The sequence below is a fragment of the Symphalangus syndactylus genome, chromosome 13, assembly GCF_028878055.3.
Source record: "Symphalangus syndactylus isolate Jambi chromosome 13, NHGRI_mSymSyn1-v2.1_pri, whole genome shotgun sequence".
Lineage (NCBI taxonomy): Eukaryota > Metazoa > Chordata > Mammalia > Primates > Hylobatidae > Symphalangus > Symphalangus syndactylus.
In genome coordinates this window covers 24,933,946-24,955,437 of record NC_072435.2, presented here as the reverse complement: position 1 = coordinate 24,955,437, position 21,492 = coordinate 24,933,946, and the positions used below count along the sequence as shown (strand labels likewise).

Sequence of the window (21,492 nt, the reverse complement as noted above, 5' to 3'; positions counted from 1 at the left end):
GGTTCAGTAATAAATATGTGAGACTTTTCATTTCAAAAAAAGTCAAATGATATAATTCCATAGAGTACCTTTATTTCTGTATTGCTTTTTGGGTTTTTTTTTTTTTAACTCCACTGGGTTCAGTGGATCACACCTGTGGTCCTGGCACTTTGGGAGGCTGAGGTGGGAGGATTGGTTGAGACCAGGAGTCTCCTGGGAATCTTCTCGTCTCCCATAACCCAGTTCATGACAGACCCTTAGACTTTACTATATTGGAAAAATCTACATAAAACAGTATCAGTGTGTCAGAGCATTATGGCTGTCACAAGCTTGTGAAAGAAAAATAAAAATTACTAAGCCAAAGAGAAAAGTCAAGCTGGGAACTGCACCAGACAAACCTGCCTTCCATTTTATTCCTAAACAAGATAGCTACAAGGATTTTTAAAAAGCTACATAGAGGCCGGGTGCGGTGGCTCATACCTCTAATCCCAGCACTTTGGGAGGCTGAGGTGGGCGGATCACCTGAGGTTGGGACTTTGAGACCAGCCTGACTAGCATGGAGATATCCTGTCTCTACTAAAAACACAAAACTTAGCAAGGCACGGTGGCGCATGCCTGTAATCCCAGCTACTCGGGAGGCTGAGGCAGGAGAATCGCTTGAACCTGGGAAGAGGAAGTTGGAGTGAGCCGAGATCGTGCTACTGCACTCCAACCTGGGCAGCAGAGTGAGACTCTATCTCCAGAAAAAAAAGAAACTTCCAGCAAACATCATATGTTATAATAATCCTTTGCCATAGGAGAGAATCAGGTATGATAAGTTGCTACATGGAGAACAAAATGTGAGTTTCTACTCTGTCTTCAGGTTCCTTCCCAGAGATGTCCCCAAATTTTCCTATAGCAGTGGGCATATAGGATGGACTGACCCTCCCCCCAACCCCCAACCCTCTCCACCCCCGCGAAAAGCCCATATAAAGCAGTTCTCATTTCCCGCCACAAACTGTGGGCGCCCAGTGAAAACTACCTTAGGTTTTCTTTCAAATCCCATTCTTTTCTGGCCTTCTAAGTGATGACAGGGGCCTAGAGAAGGCAGTACTAGGTGGAGTTACCTGGGTGCGCATTTGTTGGGATGTGGCATTTTATGGCTATTCGCAAGGTCTGTTATCAGTTGTCTGTCTTGGGGAGAATGCGCAGTCGCCATGGTCCAATAATCCTCTATCCAAGGACCACACAGGTCACCACAGGTGCTCAGTCAGCATGATCCACATGGTATGATGTGTGCTCTGGCAGGACACAGATGGACACACTGAGCTCTGTCAATGTATAAACAGGGAGTGTTGCAATGACGTGGTTTATTCACAATCACCATGGAATCTGATGTGGCATTTTTAAAAAATGCATAGATCTATTGCAACTGGTATAAAAACATCACTGATTGGCCGGGCATGGTGGCTCACGCCTGTAATCCCAGCAGTTTGGAAGGTCGAGGCAGGCAGATCACCTGAGGTTGGGAGTTTGAGACCAGCCTGACCAACATGGTGAAACTCTGTCTCTACTAAAAGTGCAAAATTAGCCTGGCATGGCAGCGCATGCCTGTAATCCCAGCTTCCCCAGAGGCTGAGGCAGGAGAATCGCTTCAAGCCAGTTGGCAGAGGTTGAGGTGAGCTGAAATCACGCCATTGCACTCCAGCCTGGGCAACAAGAGTGAAACTCCATCTCAAAAAAAAAAAAAAAGAAAAAAGAAAAAAGAAAACATCACTTATTGGTGAAAGCTATTGAATTAGACAGAAATGTAACTCTGCAAATATATATTTAAATATTGAATAATGAACAGAATACCTGAATGGTGTGTATATACATATATATGTTGTATGTGATTTCACATGCAATTTTAGATATTCTATAAAACTATAGGCAGAAGGATACACCTCAAACTGGTGAAAATTATGTCTAGATATAAATGACTACTTTTTATTTTAGTGTTTAAATATTTTATTACATTTGTTGAGGTGTGTATTAATTTTCTATTATGAATTGCCATGGTTTAGCCAGCAGTTTACTACAGCACTCATTTATTTTCTCACAGTTCACAGATGAGAAATGTGTCAGGTTTTTCTGGGTACTCTGTCTGGTCTCACCAGGCCAAAATCAAGGTCAAAGCCATGGGATCGACTCTTGAGACTGTGGGGGCAGAATTCACTTCTAAGTTCATTCAGATTGTTGTCAGAATTCATTTTTCTCCTGGGTCCCATATATTCAAAATACAGCACGTGAAATCACCCTCGTGCTCCTGGGTCTTAACTTCCTCCGCTATTGCATCTCTCTGACATATATTTCTGCTTCAAGGACACATAGGACCCACCCAGATAATCCAGGATAACTTTCTTTTCTTTTCTTTTCTTTTTTTTTTTTTTTTTTGAGACTATCTTGCTCTGTCGACCAGGCTGGAGTGCAGCAGTGCAATCTCTGCTCACTACAACCTCCGCCTCCCGGGTTAAAGTGATTCTCCTGCCTCAGCCACCCAAGTAGCTGGGATTACAGGCACACACCACCGTGCTGGCTAATTTTTTTATTTTTAGTAGAGACGCGGTTTCACCATGTTGGCCAGGCTGGTCTTGAACTCCTGACCCAAAGTGATCCACCCACCTCGGCCTTTCAAAATGCTGGGATTACACACAGTTTTCTCTTTCAAAGTCAAATGAGGCCAGGCATGGTGGCGGGTATCCCAGCTACTCAGGAGGCTGAGGTAGGAGGATCGCTTGAATGCGAGAGGCAGAGGATGCAGTGAGCCGAGATCACGCCACTACACTCCAGCCTGGTCGACACAGCGAAACTCAGTCTCAAAAAAAAAAAAAAATATTCAAATGACTAGTAACCTTCATTAATTAGTAAATTACCAGCCAAATTCCTTTTGGCAGGTAACAACATAAACACAGGAGTAGCAGTTGGAGACGTGGCTACATCATAGGACCAGTAAACTTTTTTGCACTGAGAACACAATTTGCCAATCTAGCTAGAAAATTATTACCATTTGGTATATTTCTGTTAAGAGAAATTGGTATACTATATATTGATAAACTATATTTGTAATACTATATTTCACATAGTAAAATTTTACATAGTAAAATACATTTATTATACTTACATTAGTTATATTTATATAAAATATAGTATTTTATAGTAAAGTATAGCATTTTACAATACTATATTTTACATGATGTCATTCTTTTTTATGGCTGCATAGTCCATGATGTATAGGTACCACTATAACTATACATCAATATAATTATATAGTAATATATATTTAAGTATTGGTAAACTATATGTTTCTATGAAATTTCTATATTATTTGGTATTCAGTTGTGCTTACGAGTCCATTGATTTCTTTTTTTTTTTTTTTTTTTTTCTGAGACCAAGTCTTGCTCTGTAGCCCAGATCTGGGGAGCAGTGTTGTGATCTCAGCTCACTGCAACCTCTGCCTCCCAGGTTCAAGCAATTCTCTCTCAGCTTTCCAAGTAGCTGGGATTACAGGCATGCACCACCACGCCCAGCTAATTTTTGGATTTTTAGTAGAGACGAGGTTTCACCATGTTGGCCAGGCCGGTCTCGAACTCCTGACCTCAGGTGATCTGCCTGCCTAGGCCTCCCAAATTCTAGGATTACAGGCGTGAGTGAGCCACCATGCCCAACCAGGTTTTTTTCATTTTTAAAAGACTTTTAAGCTCAGGGGTACATGCACAGATTTGTTACATAGGTAAACGTGTGTCATGGGAGTTTGTTGTACAGATCACTTCATCACCAGGATATAAATTCTAGTGCCCACTAATCATATTTCCTGATCCTCTCCTTTCTCCCACCCTACGCCCTCCAATAGGCCCCAGTGTGTGTTGTTCCCCTCTATGTATCTGTCTTCTCATCATTTACCTCCCTCTTATAAGTGAGAACATGTGGCATTTGGGTTTGTGTTCCTGAGTTAGTTTGCTAAGGAAAATGGCCTCCAGCTCCATCCATGTCCCTGCAAAGGACATGATCTCGTTCTTTTTTTATGTCTGCATAGTCCATGGTGTATAGGTACCACATTTTCTTTATCCAGTCCACCGGTGATGGGCATTTAAATTGACTTCATGTTTGCTATTGTGAATATTGCTGCAATGAACATACATGCGCATGCGTCTTTACAATAGAACAATTTATATTCCTTTAGGCATATATCCAGTAATGAGATTGCTGGGTTGAAGGATATATCTCTCTTTAGGTCTATTTTGTGGAAGGCAGAGTGGTGAGTTCAAGAATTTCTAAGGTAAACTAATGGCTTCATGTTCTTCCTTTTACTTCCTTTCATATCTTTCAAGATCCTTCTTAGGTACTTTGCCTGATTCCAATTATCTGCATATAACTTAAATGATCAAAGATCTAAATATTCTAAGGAAATCTACTTTGGGTGGAAAGACTTCTCAGGGATGCAGAGAATCCACGGAGACACATGTAGCGTGTGTTTGGTCCCTGACATACCAGACCTCAGTATTTCCTGCTTCCTTCTTGTGAGACCCTCTCTGCCTCCAGGGATCAAGGAGAAGAATCTCCCCAGACACTCTAAAATCCCTTTGGAGATACCACCTAGGAATTAGTAAATGTTTTCTTGGTAATTACAACAGGGAAGTAAAGTTTTAAAAATATAAAAGCATCCTAGGACTGCACTGTCAGCTGTGACAGGTAAAATGATCACTGTGGTTGTGACAGCAGGTGAGTACACAGAACCACAAGCCCATATCTAGCAGCCTGGCTGCTGCCCTCTCATATAATACTGACTGGCATGACCAGCACACTGAGCTCACCATCCAGACAGAAGGATGGGTCAGGTGAGTGTTTTATACTTCAGTTTGACAGGTAGAGTCTGGAATAGAAGGAGGTATAGAAGAAGTCCAGATATGGTCTTACAGGCCACATTTATTATAAGTTTATAGACTCCAAACTTCTCCACCGAAGAGTTAATAAAAAGGACACAGGCTTATTGTAAAATAATTCATTTAGTGCCTGCCATTCTGATTACATTAGAAATCTAGTTCTCCTGCTCAGCGTTCTGTGACTGTTCAATGCATTACTTAAAACTGCAAGATTGAATAGAGAGATCAGCTTCTGATATTGATGAATGCAAACCACAAGAAACCAAGTCCCCTCTGCAAATGATGAAAACACTAGCAAAGCCACTAAAATCAATCATTTCAGACTCCTGAAATTTACCAAAGCCACAGAACAAAGCGAAAATTATCTATCCCACAGAAAGCACCAAGCTTCAGTAAGACAGAAGTATTCATGTCATTTTAACGTGGGGGCATTACTATCACCTTCCATCCTTCGTTCAGTGTAGAGCAACAGCCTTTTGAAGCTCCTTTTAAACCCTCCTATCAGGCCAGCCGCGGTGGCTCACACCTGTAATCCCAGCACTTTGGGTGACAGAGCGAGACTCCATCTCAAAAAAAAAAAAAAAAAGGTGACTTTTCAAGACTGTGATTTATGGTATCCCCTGGGAACCAACAGTATCTGTGCTGAGACCAGATATTTGGGTGTAAGGGGCTCTGGTGTGCTGGGCATGCCTTCTGTAGCTCAGTGCTACTGACAATGGGTCCAAGGGGAGAAACATTGGCATTAGCAGGGAACTTGTTAAAGATGCTAATTTATAAACTCTACCTCAAGCCTTCAGAATCAAACGTTATTACAGTGGGTTGTGGATTGCCAGATGACTTGTATTCACCTTAAAGCTTCAGTGCTTAGCTAAGAGTCTCTCAGCCGGGGCTTCCAATTAGGATCAAATGGTCAGGTTTAATTACTGCCGTCACCTGTGCCCTCCCCGAGCTTCTATTGGTCTCGGGGGAAACATCCATGCTGTTTCAATTAACTACCCTGCCCCCAGGTGATTCTAGGGTGAGGACAAGTCCGGCATGAGAGCTTCCATATGCATTTGTGACGGTTGACTGCAGACTATTCCAAATGAGAATAATGGTTTCCATGATACTGATAAAAGCAATGCTACTGAATATGATGATGACCAATGAAAGTTTTGCGTAGCGTTAGCTATAAAGAAGCCACTTATAGGCTGGGCACGGTGGCTCACACCTGTAATTCCAGCACTTTGGGAGGCTGAGTTGAGCAGATCACCTGATGTCAAGAGTCCACAACCAGCATGGCTGACATGGTGGGACTCTGTCTCAACTAAAAATAAAGAAAATTAGCCAGAAGTGGTGGCGGATGCCTGTAATCTCAGCTACTTGGGAGGCTGAGGTAGGATAACTGCTTGAATCCGAGAGGTGTAGGTTGCAGTGAGCTGAGATCACACCACTGCACTCCAGCCTGGGCAAGAGAGCAAGACTCCTTCTTAAAAAAAAACAAAAAGAAAGTTTTCCTTTAAATAATTAGAAAGACTAAGCAGCCCCAGAGATAAGACCTCCTTATCTCTGGGAGGGATCTGATATAAAGGGATCATTGTCCCTTTATATCGAGTGATAAAGTAACCTTCCTTGAAGTGTATCAATCCATAACCAATCAACTTGCTGCAACCTATGCACTGGTCTTGAATGGAAAATGTGGTGATTGTCCTAAAGCTTCTCTGTCCTTCCCTGTGCGTGAAACCTAAACGTCTCTGCTTTGGAACGCTGATCCCATTCATTTGGAGTTGATGTTTGCCGGTGGCTATCTTCACGCTTTGTGTTCAGATAAGCTGTATACTTAATCATAAATTCTAAATTTTATTATTTATTGCTGACATCAGTTTCTGTTGGATTTTAGGAGCCTCACCAGAGAAGGCACCTGTCATGTTGTGAAACTCACACTTGTCAAAAAAAAATGGGTTAGAGTTTCTCCCCCTCCTCGGCATGAAGCTAATTAGCAGACACAGATGGTCACCTCCATTACCAAGTAGAGCCAGGATGAACTATGTGTGACCAAGGGTGTTGTCAAGTCCTCTTCCCTGAGGACTGATTAGTGTTTATCTTGAAAACATGTACTTAATGGGTTGATAGAACAGTGAAGTTTCTTTCTCTTTTTTCAACCTCTTAGCTGTTTGCCTCTATTTCGCATCACAGTCTGGTCTAAGGCTTATCTATTAATGAAATGGTTTCAATTTCTTTCTCTATTATCATCGTGGAGATTATTTCTCATTGGCGGAAGACTTTTTGTTTGTTTCAATTATATTTTCTCAATAATTAGAAACTGAAGTAAAAAGTATTTGTTGGGCCAGGTACGATGGCTCACGCCTGGAATCCCAGCACTTTGGGAGGCCGAGGCAGGCGGATCACTTGAAGTCAAGAGTTTGAGACCAGCGTGGCCAACATGGTGAAACCCGTCTACAAAAATACAAAAATTGGTCAGGCATGGTAGCACGCGCCTGTAATGGCAGGTACTCTGGAGGCTGAGGCAGAAGAATCACTTCAACCCAGGAGGCAGAGGCTGCAGTGAGACGAGATCCCGTCACTGCCCTCTAGCCTGGGCGACAGAGAAATACTCTGTCTCAAAAGAAATAAGTAAATAAATAAAGTAATAAATCTCTTCCACAAATGTGCTGAGACAACTAACTGAATATCCAGATGGAAAAGAATACTGTTGGATCCCTATCTCACACAATCAAAACTGTATTTTAAAACACACACAAAAAAAAGGAAAAAAGAGAGTCGAGGAAGAGAGCCCTGCGGGAGGGGGTGTTACTTTGTCGCCCAGGCTGGCCTGGACCCCTAGGCTCAGCGATCCTCCCGCCCCTGCTTCCTGAGTAGCTGGGACCTCAGGCTCCCGCCCCCGCGCCCGCATCCTTGCTGTGTTTATCCAGCAGGTAATCACCTCACTCCTCCGTGGCCTGAGCACTCCGTCCCGTATCCCAGGCGGTGGCTTTAGGGAAGTCTCTGCAGCTGAGCTCAGGGTGGACTCTCCCTCCAGAGTGAATGGAGAATAGAAAGGGAGAGGATTTCTATTCTGTTCTGTGGGCCGTCAGCATGAAATCGTACGTTCCACCCAGGCAAGGCTTTGCATTTCACATTCTAGTTTGCATCCCCGTTCCAGACAATTCCAGGGCTTTTGAATCATGCCTCAACTTTACTGGCCGGTCTCACTCCAAAACCCTAAAACAGGCGCTGGAGCGAGGGTGAGGGACTCACAGGTCCCACCCTGGCCCCGCCCTCTGCGCATTCCAAAGGGCAAGGTCTCTCCGCCTGGCGCGCCGCCCCTACCTCGTCCAGGCCCCGCCCACCTCCTTCCAGGTCCCGCCCAGGCCTGGCTTCTGTCCTGCGCGCAGATTCGCGAAAACCCGGAAGCGGATCGCGTGGAGTGACGGTCCCACGGCAGCGCGTGAGTTTGGCTCTGTCTTGTATTAAGTCTGCGCTTCCCAGGTTCCTGGCGCTTCTGTACCTGGGGCGTGGGGTCCCCACAAACCTGGAAATTCTCAGCCATCTTCCTTCACCCAGAGCAAATTGAGATGACCCCGTGAGAGTCCGGGGGTCGCTTCCTTTTGTGTTTAAGGTCGCCCTGGGGCTGGTCCCGTCCCGGGTCTTTCTGTTATACGGCAATGTATACACTTTCTATCGCGCATTTTTCCTGCTCTAAACCTTTCTCTGACTCCTCCCACCCCGCGCTTTTTAAAGTCCTCACCCGAGAAGTGGATTCTCGCCCTCTTCGGCCCATGGAGCGCAGAACCGCGGCCCCAGTCCCGGGAAGGCCGCGTCCTCTGTCTGGTCCTGGGATCCTGCAGACCCCACCCTTGTCTTAAGGCGCCCTCGCCCCCCGCCTCCCTCCTCCTGCCGGGCCCTGCTGCTCCCTAGGTCTCCCGTCCGCAGTCATGGCTTCCCCTGAGCCCACGTAGGGGAGGTGCTCGGGGCTTGTCCTGTTGAAGGGAGACAGCCCTTCTACACCTGTGGGTATTTTTCGTCAGGTGGGAAGAGAGACTGAGAAAAGAAGACACAAAGACAAAGTATAGAGAAAGGACAGTGGGCCCCGGGGACCGGCGCTCAGCATATGGAGGACCCGCACCAGTGCCAGCCTCTGAGTTCCCTCAGTATTATTGATCATTATTTTTACGGTCTTAGCGAGGGGAGTGTAGCAGGGCAACAGGTGGGGAGAAGGTCAGCAGGAAAACATGTGAGCAAAGGAATCTGTATCATGAAAAAGTTCAAGGAAAGGTACTGTGTCTGGATGTGCACATAGTATATGCCTCTCTTTACCCAAACATCTCAGTGTAGCAAAGAGTAACAGAGCAGTATTGCTGCCAGCATATCTCACCTCCAGCCACAGGGCGGTTTTCTCCTATCTCAGAATAGAACGAATGGAAACGGTCAGCTTTACACCCAGACATTCCATTCCCAGGGACGGGCAGGAGACAGAAGCCTTCCTCTTATCTCAGCTGCAAAGAGGCCTCCCTCTTTCACTCCTCCTCCTCAGCACAGACCCTTTAAGGGTGTCGGGTTGGGGGATGTAAGGTCTTTTCTTTCCCACGAGGCCATATCTCAGGCTGTCTCAGTGGGGGGAAACCTTGGACAATACCCAGACTTTTTTCGGCAGAGGTCCCTGCGGCTTTCCGCAGTGCATTATGTCCCTGGTTAATCGAGAATGGAGAATGGTGATGACTTTTACCAAGCATACTCCCTGCAAACATATTGTTAACAAGGCACATCCTGCACGGCCCTAAATCCATTAAACTTTGATTCAATCCAGCACATGTTTCTGTGAGCACAGGGTTGGGGCAAAATTTACAGGTTAACAGCATCTCAAAGCAAAACAATTTTCCTTAGTACACATCAAAATGGAGTTTCTTATGTCTCCCTTTCCTACATAGACACAGTAACATCTGATTTCTCTTTCTTTTGCCCACATCCCGTGACACGGGGTGTTCTTCCCTGCCCAGCTCCAGCCCCTTGAAAATGTGCTCCCCTGGGATGCAGGCATCATACTCCAAACCGTCCTGTGATTGTGTGGGCCAAAGGGATCAGGAGACACAGGCAGTAGAAAACCTGAGAAAGAGAAAAGAATGAGAAAGACTCATAACAGATGGCAAAGTAGAGAATGGGTGAGGGATTTGCCAAGAGACAGCAAAAGTGAAAAAACAAAAAAAACATGAGAAAGCAGGAGGAGAAAAGCAACCGGAGACATGCAGAGAAAAGCTAGATGTACAGAGAGATGAAGGACAGCAAGGTAGGGAGAGGGGCAGCAAAGAGGGAGGCTCATCAGAGTGAGGGAGAGAGGGAGGGATTTGGAGCCAGGGCAGACAGAGCAGAGTGGTGCTGGTGGCAAGGAGAACAGAGGGAGAACCACAGCAGGGGGGACACCTGGGGATCTAGGCTGCCAGAGAGTGGGGACAAGGGGTATAACAGGGAAGAGAGAATTTAATGGGGAAAGCAGAGGAGGCACAGAGATGGTGTTGCAGGAAACTGAGGACTAGAGAGACTGATATGGGGGAGACAGGAGGATGTTTATTTAAGGTACGCACTGGCTCAGTGGATTTACATCTAACAAGCTGAGCATTTCAACAAAGAGTGGGGTTTTTATAAGCAGGCTTACAGAAGCAAAATAAAAGCAGTTAATCATAGAATGATAGGTCATGTAATCTATAGCATACCATAACTTGTAGCCTTGCATGGCTGGTGGTCTTGTAGCTGCATTGAAAGAAAAACAAGAACAGCTAAATACATTTGTTCTCTTTCTTTCTTTCTTTCACTCTTGTTCTAAAGGGGAGGAGGTGTCTGGAGCCCATTCCTTTGGCTTCGACTTCTCAAACAGCCTTATGTTATAACTGTCCTTGAAGTGAGCTTGCTAGGCAGAGGAAAACTTGTTCTTTTCTTTTTAACCCTTGCCTTTCCTGTTACTTTTCTTGGAGTGAATGAATGCCTATTTATTTTTTTAATTTCTGCCTCAGTTTTCTCCCTTTGATGCTTTTTATAAACAAGATTTTAATAGAAAGCATCACTATTACTTGATTCTTCATGAAAAGGCAGGTTTTCTTCTTTAGGCACAGGCTGATATTTATATGGAACTATTAGCTGAGTGGTAGTCTGCCTAGTTAGAATTGCTTCTATAGTTAATTGAATGCTCTTAATAAGGAGAGGTAAGAGGCAAGGGAGTATTAAACAAATTCTTAGTATGGCTAGAACTACTCCTATTAAGGTTTTGAATCTACTGAAGGAGGAAAACCAGCCTCAAAAGAGGGACTCAGGAGTCTACGTTGTCTAAGTTTGGACTGGAACATGGGCTAATTTTTTCATTCTGGCAGTTATTTCTATAATAGCCTTCCTATTGTCACCGATTTCTAGGCAGCAATTAGTTAGATTATACTTTCTACATACTCCTCCTTCCTGGGCTAGGAGGTAGTCTAAAGCTAATCTATTTTGGTAGATGGCATTTCTCATTTTTGTGACTTGCTGGGCCAGTAAGTCTAATGCATTTGCTGTTTCATTAGTGATGATTTCAAGTACTGCTTGCAACTTTATGATGTGGTTAAGCGTGTAAATTGCGGTGCGATACCTTTATGACTTATCTTGTGCCCAGGTAGCTGGCCTAGTGTACTGAATTAGTCTTTCAGGGGGCCAATCTGTGTCTTTCTAATCTTCTATTTTTATGTCTTTTCTTATGTCTATATCTCTTTTGTTTTTTCTTTGATTTTATTTTAGACAGGATACCTTCAAGTTTCTCCCTGTTGCAGTGGGAGTGAGAAGAAACATGGTCTAATTGTTTCAAGTACACAAGCTCTTATCCTTTTTCCTGGCAACTGTCAGTAGGCCCATGGCACGCAGTTCTAATAGAGACCAGAGGGTGCTTGCCAGGTATTTGGAGCTTCAAGCTGATACTAGGTGTGGTTTAGAGAAGAGAAACGGGAGAATGGGTTTGGATGAGGTGATCTGGAGTCATCTTTGCCTTGCCACAAACTTTTCTTTAGTGTTTTATTATAATATTGCTGTCTTAAACAAGTTAATTCTTCTACTGAGCCCGTAAAAGCCTTTCCTTAGTAAGCAAGACAGTATCTCCTCATAATGGAAGTTTTTAAGAGCTAGGGGCTTAAGGCCGGGTGCAGGGGGCTCACACCTGTAATCCCAGCACTTTGGGAGGCCGATGCTGGCAGATCACGAGGTCAGGAGATCAAGACCATCCTGGCTAACACGGTGAAACCCCGTCTCTACTAAAAATAAAAAAAACAATTAGCCGGGCCTGGTGGCGGGAGCCTGTAGTCCCAGCTACTCGGGAGGCTGAGGCAGGAGAATGGCATGAACCCGGGAGGCGGAGCTTGCAGTGAGCAGAGATCGCGCCACTGCACTCCAGCTTGGGTGACAGAGTGAGACTCCGTCTCAAAAAAAAAAAAAAAAAAAAAGAGCTAGGGGCTTAAACTTGTGGGCATCGGTTCAGGGAAGAGTCAGTTAAATTATCTTGTGACATTAACCCTTTTGCTTCTGAAGGCCATTGGTCTCCTATGTTAGTCCTTCTACAAACATAACATGGGGAAATGCTTAAGCTGCTAGCAATGTTTTCAGCTAGCCAAGCAAACAGGCTTTTAGCTAAAGGAGGAGGCTGTGGTAACTTCTGGTCTACATGCTTATGGAATGATTTAAAGACTCAGAATTGTTGCTGGTTGATAACATATATGTAGGTTGCTGGGTAGGGGTGTGTGTGTAGACATGTATGGGGTAACCTGCAGTCCACACGGGTAAATCTGGCTTTAGAATGGTGAAATTTACAGAATGACAGGTTTTTGTTTCACAATCTGGTTTTACCGGCATTTTGTTAAGCATAATTGGCCTTTGTTGTGTGCTAGGGTGCCACGATATGCAATACTGACAATCTTTTTCTGGGTCCCAGGGGGACAAGCTGGCATGCATACATATTTGTAGTCATTTCTATAGTATCTTTGTATAGGTAGGTTACCACAGATGGGTGAGTCTAGGTCTGCTGCTTGACAAGCATCAAAATACAGAGAAATAGGCCATCAGTAAAAGGGAGGGACCTTGGTTTGGTTTAAGAGAAGACTTTCTTTTGACCTTGCATGTATTTTAAACTATTCACCAGGTGAAAACTTGGGGTTATAACATACATAAGGTTGGTTATTTCCTGGGTCACAAATTGAGTAGATGGTCTGATTATAAGTACAAGTCTTTTTTTTTTTTTTTTTTTTTTGAGACGGAGTTTCGCTCTTGTTGCCCAGGCTGGAGTGCAATGGCATGATCGTGGCTCACCGCAACCTCCACCTCCTGGGTTCAAGCGATTCTCCTGCCCCATCCTCCTGAATAGCTGTGATTACAGGCATGCACCACCATGCCTGGTTAATTTTGTATTTTTCTTTGAGACGGGGTTTCTCCATGTTGGTGAGGCTGGTCTCGAACTCCCGACCTCAGGTGATCCACCTGCCTCAGCCACCCAGAGTGCTGGAATTACAGGCATGAGCAACCATGCCTGGTCTTTATAAGTACAAGTTCTTAAGCGAGTCCTTGTACACTCATAATAAGTATGGTGCAATAGAGTCTTAGTTATCCTGTTCCCTGACCAGGTAGTATGTGTACAGTGGGGACGCCTTTCTATATTGCTTCTTCTACCATGGTTAAGGAGGGTAACAACAGCAAAACAATGTACAGCATATTCACATCCAGCAAGGAGAGAAGAGGGCCTTGCCTGGGGAGGAGTTTGACCACGACGACAGAACAATAGTAAAACAGTTAGTATTACAAGGAAAACTACTAATCAAGATTTCTAACCACATTTACTGGCTTGATGAGTCCTCAAGCTTTGGCCATGCATAGACTAGTCAGCTTCAGGTGTGTGACTAGAGCAGGGCTTGTCATCCCCTCCAGCTTCAGCCATGCATAGACTGGTCAGCCTCCGGCGTGACCAGAGCAGGGCTGTCGTCCTCAGCAGCAGCTTGGTCTCATCTCAGGATCAGCCGAGTTGGATGATCTGGGTCTTGCTGGCTGGTCCACTTGTCCTGAGCTGCCAGTTTCAGCTGACTATGGTGGATCTAAGGCATGATTCCTGCAAGTTTAACAGCAGTGGGCGTGGACAAGATTACAATATAGGGCCCATGCTATATGGGTCCTAGGGAAGTTGGATTCTACTTTTTAACCTAAACAGAGTCTCCATGTTTAAAGGGGTGTCCTGGATCTGTGAGACCTATAGGCATTCTTTCCCATACTCAGTTGTGGACTTCTTACATGGCTATTACTAAAGCCTGCGTTTTTTTTCTTAAAGTTAATTCCTCTAGTTCTTGGAGATCACTTTTAATTTGACTTATGATTGGAGAGGCCGACTGAACGAACTCTCATAAGGTGAATACCTAGTTTGTTTGGTGGGGGTGCACCTGACTCAGAGGACAACCATACGGAAGACCTGATCTTATCTCAGGTGAGTTTCTTGGTTGGGGAGTTGGTGAGTTTCTATTTCTTCAGTAGCTGCTTAGCGTCTGGTTCATGTATTTTACTTTTCTTGAATTTTCCGGCCAATAGGCTGTGTGTAACTTCTATTTTATTTTTAGCAGTCTTGTTAAATCTCGCACTATTTCAGCTACAAATGCCGGCCCATTGTCTGACTTTAGAGATAGAGGCAGTCCAAACCTGGGAAGAAGTCTTTAGTCACTTCTCATGCTTTTTCTGTCCTGGTGGGGAAAGCCTTAACTTATCTTGAAAAGGTGCAGATAAGCACTAGCATATACTGACATCCTCTGGCACAGAGCAGTTCGGTAAAGTTTATAACCAAGTTTTCACAAGGCATGGCTCCTGCTTCTTGAACTCTTGGGGGCCAAGTGGGCCCCTGTCACGGTTATTCTGAGCACAGGTTAAGCATTGTTTACAAATGGCTCAAATGACAGCAGAGAGCCATGGCACATAGAAATGGCACTTTTGTGGCTGGGCGTGGTGGCTCATGCCTGTAATCCTACCACTTTGGGAGGCCAAGGTGGGCAGATCACGAGGTCAGGAGTTCAAGACCAGTATGAGCAACATGGTGACACCCGGTCTCTACTGAAAAAACAAAAAAAGTAGCCAGTCATGATGGCAGGTGCCTGTAATACCAGCTACTAGGGAGGCTGAGGCAGAAGAAACACTTGAACCCAGGAAGCAGAGGTTGCAGTGAGCCAAGATTGCACCACTGCACTCCAGCCTGGGTGACAGAGCAAGACTCTATCTCAAAAAAAAAAAAAGAAATGGCACTTTCATAACGTTGCTAATGCTGTTTTTCTTATATGAGTTTCTTGATGAGTTTGCTTCACAAACTTAGGAGCTAACATCTTTGGAATGGCTAATCTCCTGTCAAAGAACTTCTACTACCTTCTTTTAATATATTTTTTATCTTCTTGAGCAAACCAGCCTCTTCGATTTGGAGTATAACTTGGGTCCTCTTGGAGAGGAGGTTCTGGGAGGAGAGGCAAAGCTAAGGCTTCCTCTTTAAAATGCAGCATAATGATTGCTGCCCGCTTTGCCTCTCTGTCTGCCTGTTTCCTTTGGCTTATGGCATCCTTGCCTTTTGGTGCCCTCTGCAGTGCATTATAGCTACTTTTTCTGGAGCCTATATAGCCTTTAAGAGCTGTAGAATCTCTTCTTTGTGCTTTATTTCTTTCCTCTAGCTGTTAAAAATCCTCTCTCTTTATATATAGTGCCATGTACATGCAGTGTAGTAAAAGCATACTGAGAATTAGTGTAAATATCGACTTTCTTGTCTTTTGCTAGCAACAGTGCTCTCGTCAGGGCTATTAGTTCTGCCTTTCGAGCTGATGTTCCAGTAGGCAGAGGCTGAGCCTCTACTGCTGAGTCTAATGTTCCCACTGCATGCCTGGCATGTCCAAACTCTTCTAGCACAGAACTACTTCCACCTGTGAAGTACTTGACATTGGGGTCTCTGAGGGGTCTGTCTGTAAGATCTTTCTCATTGGGGAATACCTCGTCTACTGTTCTGACGCAGTTATGGAGGGGAGCTGCCTGTCCGACTGGGAGCAGAATAGCCGGGTTAGGGTGTTTACTGTTCTAAAGTCGTGTAAGGGTTTTCACATAGAAGCCCTTGGTACCGAGTCATCCTCAGGTTTGATAACTAATGGTGCCTTCTTTGATCCATCAAAGTTATGACTCAGTGTGGCACCCGGATGGTTAGTTGCTGTCCTAGAGTTAATTTGCTAGCTTCTTGTGTTAACAAGATGGTGGCGGCTAATGCCTTAAGGCAAAGAGGCCATCTTGACACCACGGAGTCTAGTTGTTTGGATAAATATGCCCCTGGGCGATGCCATGATCCTATAACTTGAGTCAGAACCCCTATAGCCATTCTTTTTTGTTCATTAACATATAGAAAGAAAGGCTTAGTTATGTCTCATAGTCTTAAGGCTGGGGCCTTAGTTAAAGCTTCCTTGACCTGCTTGAAGTCTATTTCTTGATTAGGTTTTCAAAGGAAGGGCTCCTTTTCTCCTCCTTTTGTGGCTTCATATTAACGACTTGGCCATCAGTGAAAAATTTGGAATCCGGAATCTTGCTGCCTCTAAAAATTCCTATTTGACGTTGGGTGGTTGGGGTTGGAAGGGCACAAATGGCTTGCTTCCTCTCATAGCCAAACCAGCGTTCCTCATGGCTCACCATGACACCTAGATATGTAACCTCTTCGTGGAAAATTTGGGCTTTCTTTTTTGATATTTTGTAACTTACTTTCCATAGGAAATGGAAGAGATCCTGGGTTCCCCGATAACAGTCCTCTTAGATTGGTGCCGGCAAAAGAAGCCCATCTGCATACTGCAACAAGGTGCAGTTGTTATTTGGCGGGGTATAAGCCATGAGGTCTGAGGCCAGTGTTTCTCTAAAGATTGTGGGAGAGAACGGGGCATGGTGGCTCACGCCTGTAATCCCAACACTTTGGGCGGCCGAGGCGGCCAGATCACGAGGTCAGGAGTCCAAGACCAGACCAGCCAAGATGGTGAAACCCCCTCTCTACTAAAAATACGAAAACTGGCCATGTGCGGTCACTGGCACCTGAAATCCTAGCTACTCCAGAGGCTAAGGCAGGAGAATTGCTTGAACCCAGGGGCAGAGGTTGCAGTGAGCTGAGATCTTGCCACTGCACTCCAGCCTGGGCAACAGAGCAAGACTCCATCTCAAAAAAAAAAAAAAAAAAAAAAAGATTGTGGGAGAGTTTTTTTGTTTGTTTGTTTGTCTGAGACGGAGTCTCACTCTGTCGCCCAGGCTGGAGTGCAGTGGTGTGATCTCGGCTCACTGCAAGCTCCGCCTCATCCCGCCTCCTGGGTTCACGCCATTCTCCTGCCTCAGCCTCCCCAGTAGCTGGGACTACAGGTGCCCACCACCACGCCTGGCTAATTTTTGTGTTTTTAGTAGAGACGGGTTTCACCTTGTTAGCCAGGATGGTCTCGATCTCCTGACCTTGTGATCCACCTGCCTCGGCCTCCCAAAGTGCTGGGATTACAGGCGTGAACCACCGTGCCCGGCTGTGGGAGAGTTTTTAAAACTTTGTGGGAGTCTACTCCAGGTGAACTGTGACGCTTCATTGTCTTATGAAATGCAAAGGTAGGCAGACTAACTGGTTCCAGACAGATACAAAAGAAAGCACCCTTTAAGTCTAAGACTGTAAACTAGGTAGCACTTGCTGGAATCCTATCAAAGTGTATGGGTTGGGTACCACTGGATGGATAGTTACCATGGCCTGGTTTACAACATGCAAATCTTGCACCGGCCTATATTCATTAGACCCTGGCCCTGGCAATGGCTTCTGAACTGGCAAAAGTGGAGTATTTTAAGGCAACTGGCATTGGACTAAAATCTCATGTTTATAGAGCCTTTCTAAATGCTTGCAGATGCCCTGTGTGGACTTTTGGGGAACTGGGTACTGACGAACCTGAACAGGAGTTGCTCCTGGTTTTGATTCTGCTACTACTGGTGCATGATTTACAGCTAACCCAGGTGGATTGTCCTCAGCCTGTACTCCAGGAATTTCTTTAACTAACTGGAATAATAATTTTTCTTCTACTTGAGTGTGAGGTTGCACTGGTGCCTGAAAAAGGGGCTCACTCCTGTAATCCCACCATTTTTGGAGACTGGGGCAAGGGGATTGCTTGAGTCCAGGTATTCGAGACCAGCCTGGGCAACATAGTAAGACCCCCGTCTCTGCCAAAATAAATAAATAATAAAATTAACCGGGTGTGATGGTGCACACCTGTACCCCCAGCTACTCTGGAGGCCGAGGCAGGAGGATCACTTGATCCCAGGAGGTCCAGTCTGCAGTGAGCCGAGCTCATGCCACTGCACTCCAGCCTGCTCAACGGAGCGAGACCCTGTCTCAAAAGAATAAAAGGGGTGGGGGACTTTGTATTCAGATGAGTGGGTGAGTTCATTGGATATGATTACTTGTGACATGTTGACTTCTGTGTATATAATCTAATAACTTAAAATTTCTTTATACAGATGAGATTGAGAATTTTAAAATTCCTATCTATAAGACATGTACATTCTATAAATCTTGGCATAGAGGTCAGCTTCCACTTGGAATCCCTATTCAGCCAGAGGGCAGTGACTTATTCAGTTGTGAATCACTCTATTCCCTTTTCACAGGGCGGGGGTAGGAAGTGGGGCAGTGAAGTGGGAAAAAAATCACTTTCTGTTATTACATAATACTTTTAATTAAATTAATTAATAACTAATATTTTGGGACAGAGCCTGGCTCTATCGCCCAGGATGGAGTGCAGCGTGATCTCTTCTAACTGCAGCCTCCACCTCCTGGGCTTAAGCGATCCTCCTACTTCAGCTTCCTGTGTAGCTGGGACCACAGGCATGAGCCACCAAGTCAGACAAGTATTTTTTTTGTAGAAACGGGTTTCACTATGTTTCCCAGGCTGGTCTCAAAATCCTGAGCTCAAAGAATCTTCCTGCCTTGGCCTCCCAAAGTACTGGGATTACAGGGATGAGACACCGCACCTAGCCTATATAGTACTTTTTAAAGGAGACATCAAAACATGGTGGCTCCTGCCAGTAACCCCAGCGCTTTGGAAGATGGAGGTGAGTGGGTCACCTAAGGTCAGAAGTTCAAGAGCAGCCTGGCCAACATGGTGAAATCTGGTCTCTACTAAAAGTTAGGCAGGCATGGTGGTGTGCACCTGTAGTCACAGTTACTGGGGAGGCCAAGGCACAAGAATCGCTTAAACCTGGGAAGTAGAGGTTGCAATGAGCTGAAATTGTGCCAGTGCACTGCAGCCTTGGTGGCAGAGTGAGTCTCCATCTCACAAAAACAAACAAGCAAACAAAAAATAAAATAAAAAACAAAAGAGACATCAAAAGTACGTTTGTTCTTATGTGTAATAGATTTACTTTGTTTCCTCTTCATTGCTTTCTTTATTCCTTTTTTTTTCAGTTTGAGATAAATTGTAGGTTTTTGTTTTGTTTTGTTTTGTTTTTTGGCAGAATCTCATGCAGTCACCCAGGCTGGAGTGTAGTGGCGTGATCTCGGTTCACTGCAACCTCTGCCTCCTGGGTTCAAGTGATTCTTTTGCCCCAACCTCCCGAGTATGTGGGACTACAGGCCCGCACAACCACACCAGGCTAATTTTTGTACTTTTAGCAGAGATGGGGTTTCACCATGTTGGCCAGGCTGGCCTTGATCTCCTGACCTCAGGTGATCCACTCGCCTTGGCCCCCCAAAGTGCTGGGATTACAGGCGTGAGCAACCATGCCTGGCTGAGATAAATCTTAGTTTTCAAAATTTCTTTTTTAATACATAATCATGGAGATGAGTCTGCAACGCCGAATGGAGGAGGCAGGAACCGGAGCATGAGCAGTAGCTGGGTGGGCACCATGGCTGGGATCACCACCATCAGGGAAGTGAAGCGCAAGATCCAGGTTCTGCAGCACCAGGCAGGTGATGCAGAGGAGCGAGCTGAGTGCTTCTAGTGAGAAGCTGAGGGAGAAAGGCGGGCCCGGGAACAGGCTGAGGCTGAGGTGGCCTCCGTGAACGGTAGGATCCAGCTGGTTGAAGAAGAGCTGGACTGTGCTCAGGAGCGCCTGGCCACTGCCATGCAAAAGCTGGAAGAAGCGGGAAAAGCTGCTGATGAGAGTGAGAGAGATATAAACGTTATTGAAATCTGGGTCTTAAAAGATGAAGAAAAGATGGAACTCCAGGAAATCCAACTCAAAGAAGCTAAGCACATTGCAGAAGAGGCAGATGGGAAGTATGAAGAGGTGGCTCGTAAGTTGGTGATCATTGAAGGAGACATGGAATGCACAGAGGAATGAGCTGAGCTGGCAGAGTCCCATTGCCAAGAGATGGATGAGCAGATCAGACTGATGGACCAGAACCTGAAGTGTCTGAGTGCAGCTGAAGAAAAGTACTCTCAAAAAGAAGACAAATGTGAGGAAGAGATGAAGATTCTTACTGATAATCTCAAGGAGGCAGAGACCCATGCTGAGTTTGCTAAGAGATCAGTCACCAAGCTCAAAAAGACAATGATGACTTGGAAGATAAACTGAAATGCACCAAAGAGGAACAGCTCTGTACACACAGGATGCTGGACCAGACTCCGCTTGACCTGAATGAGATGTAGAATGCCTCAGACCCACCCTGGTGCTGCTCCTCCCTCTGACCCTGACTCTACCTGAGGCCAGCCTGCCTGAAGCTGAGCTTTACCTCAGGGCTGATCTTTAACTGGAAGGCTGCTTTCTCCTTTCACCACCCCCTCCTCCCCTGCCTCTTTTTCGCCAAACCGTCTCTGCCTCTTCCTGGAGATTCCAGCTGGGCTAGAGGGTGAGAACCTTTGGAAACAACATTTAAGGGAATGTGAGCCCAATGCATAATGTCTTTAAAAAGCATGTTGTGATGTAAAATAATAATAATAATAATAATAATCACTTCTGAAAGATGCCTTTGTCACATCCTATAATCAGCTCACATCATTTTTTTCTGTATATTTTCCAGTTATTTTCCTGTTGACCCCAGAATTTGTTAGATTTTTTTAAAAAACAATTTCAAAATAGTTTCTGTTGGAAACTAGTTGCGTCTGGTTCAGATTGAGGTCTGCATGCTTTCTAGTCTTTATTTTTTATTGAAAACCTTTAGTACCTAATACAGAAGTTTGATTGTTTCCGTGTGTACCTGGTAAAGGATCAGTGACCTTTTACCTTAACATCAAAATGTAGTTTAACCAGTTAGTCTATTTTTCAGTTTTCTTTCCTTATGTCATCTGTGAACATCTTGAGCTGTGAGCTAGTAAGTGCATGTTTCCCTCAAGGCCCTCTGGTCCATTCTGGACTAATGTTGAAAGATGGATTGGATTGGCATGGAACTTTTGGGGTGGCCAGACCCAACACCAGGCCATGGGGGCTATGAAGTCTGGCGGAGTCAAAGGAATGAGAAAAGACAAGTTAAGAATGCATAAGGTGGGTCCAGGGGGCCAATGCTGGTATGGAGGCTGCAACAGACCCAAGCTCTGGAAGCCCACATTATTTATTGGTGATCAAATGAGGAAGCAGGTGGTGAGGATGTGGGGGTTGAAAGGAAGTGGTGCATCAAGCACATGATCTATAGGTGTGTCAGTTT

At 45.0% G+C, this 21,492-nt stretch overlaps 2 protein-coding genes and 1 pseudogene across 2 annotated transcripts in view; all 3 read left to right on the top strand.

Annotated features, from left to right (window-relative positions):
* The window catches only part of LOC129459522 (zinc finger protein 578-like), an 82,237-nt gene that overhangs the window by 43,623 nt on the left and 17,122 nt on the right, over positions 1 to 21,492 (top strand). The window lies entirely within an intron of this gene.
* On the top strand, positions 14,202 to 21,393 carry LOC129460738 (tropomyosin alpha-3 chain-like; annotated as a pseudogene).
* LOC129460654 (zinc finger protein 813-like) overlaps positions 14,229 to 21,492 on the top strand; it is a 109,645-nt gene continuing 102,381 nt past the window's right edge. Inside the window, 1 exon segment of the mRNA XM_055238789.2 lies at positions 14,229 to 14,328. The gene's annotated coding sequence lies outside the window, so the exon portion shown is untranslated.